Source organism: Echinops telfairi, unplaced genomic scaffold (genome assembly GCF_000313985.2).
Source record: "Echinops telfairi isolate 266 unplaced genomic scaffold, ASM31398v2 ScPeMD7_22;HRSCAF=79, whole genome shotgun sequence".
NCBI lineage: Eukaryota > Metazoa > Chordata > Mammalia > Afrosoricida > Tenrecidae > Echinops > Echinops telfairi.
In genome coordinates, this window is record NW_022103919.1 from 8,301,829 (window position 1) to 8,303,485 (window position 1,657).

Sequence of the window (1,657 nt, forward strand, 5' to 3'; positions counted from 1 at the left end):
CTGTAACCCAGAGGACAATGCCTGCTCACCTCGCCCTGGTGTGCCTTCAGGGACAACATGTACACCAAGGGGCTTGAAATACTGTCCTGCCTTCCTCCTGCCCCCACCAGTTCCCTGCTGGGAAAATGCCCGTGAGAGGCAGAGTCTGCCCTGAATAAACACCCAGCCTATGGGCTGGCAGGGGTGGGACCCTGCACCCATGCCCCTGAGCCTCAGGAGTACCTGATAAAAGGGGACAGCAGTGGGACCCACCTCCTAGAGTACAGGAGCTGAGGCGAAATAGGTCCTGACTGTAAAAAGCATTTCCCAGCATTCTGTGGCGGCTGCTTTCACTCGTAGCTTTGGTGCTGGGTGCTTTACTATTAAAATGCTAGGTGTAAGAATTAAAAACACAAACAAATAAAGGGTGAGGGGACACATAGTCCTCAGCTCATGGGGTTCCCCTCCCACCCCATCCAGGGTTTGGCCTCCCCGGGGGGTTTCCTGCAGAGAAGAGGTAGAGGAGGGAAGGTGGGGGGTGTTGGGAGCCCTGTGGGGGAGGGAGAGGAGCAGAGGAGGCTGACTGACTGCCCTTAGGAGATAAGACCGCCTTGTAAGCTTTGGTGGGGAGCAGGGGAGAGCAGAGCTGAGAATCTGACAGCCCATTGGAATGGCCCTCAGAGGTCTTCCAGCCGCACCCTCTCACTCCAGGGCCCAGAGAGAGAAGTCTTGGGTGCGGTGGCTTGGGGCCAGGTAGTCTGACCCCCTAGGGCGTGTCCTTCCTCCATCCAGGCTGCCTCCTTCGCTGTCTTTGTGCCTGGCTGCTCCCGGGAAAGGCCAGCGGACAGTTCCAGGCCTTCAGAGCCCGCTCTGAAAAGTTAGCGTGGAACCCCCCCACCTCCCCCGTGGAGCCCAGTTGAACTCTGACCCAGCACGGGGTAGCCATGGGTTGGAGCCCACTGGTGACTCGGGTGTTGTGGGCTGGTAGGTCCTGGGATGAGACTGGGCCACTACACGGGGAGCTGCCCCCCAGAAGTTCTCAACCTCGGGCACAGTCTGCCCCGGGCTGGGTGCTCACTGGGGCCCAGGCACCAGGCCCAGAGCACTTTACATACGGGGTCGTAATCAGCAAAGGAGGGCTGGGGCACAGGGGGAGGCATGTCAGTTCTTGCTCTCAGTGCCCACATAGCAGATCCAGACCCCAGGCTCTGAGCCCCACGGCAAGGAGCACGGTGGCCTGGGAGTGCCACCTCTGGTGGAGCCCCCACAACCCAAATGCTGGATGTCCGCCCCGAGAAGGCTCATGTGGGATACGGATGGGGGCAGGCAAACCTGGGGGTAGGGTCCCTCTTCTTCAGGGCTCCGGGTCATCCCTTTTGAAAAGGGCCCAGCCCACTTAGCCCAAAAGCAGAGCTCCAAGCCACCTTCTGTATGTAATCTCCCGTCTCCCACCCGCTCCTCAGCCCAGGCCTTATCTCCCAGGCCCGAGCTGCTGCTCAGAGCAGCCAAATCCCTTTCCCGCGCTTGGCACTATCACCCTGCAACCTCCCGAGGTGGCTGGTTGGGTGGGGGCGATGGGGCGGGCCTGGGGGGATGGAGAGAATATGGACCTTCCTTGCCCCGAGCCCTTAGGATACACACACACACACACACACACACACACACACACACACACACA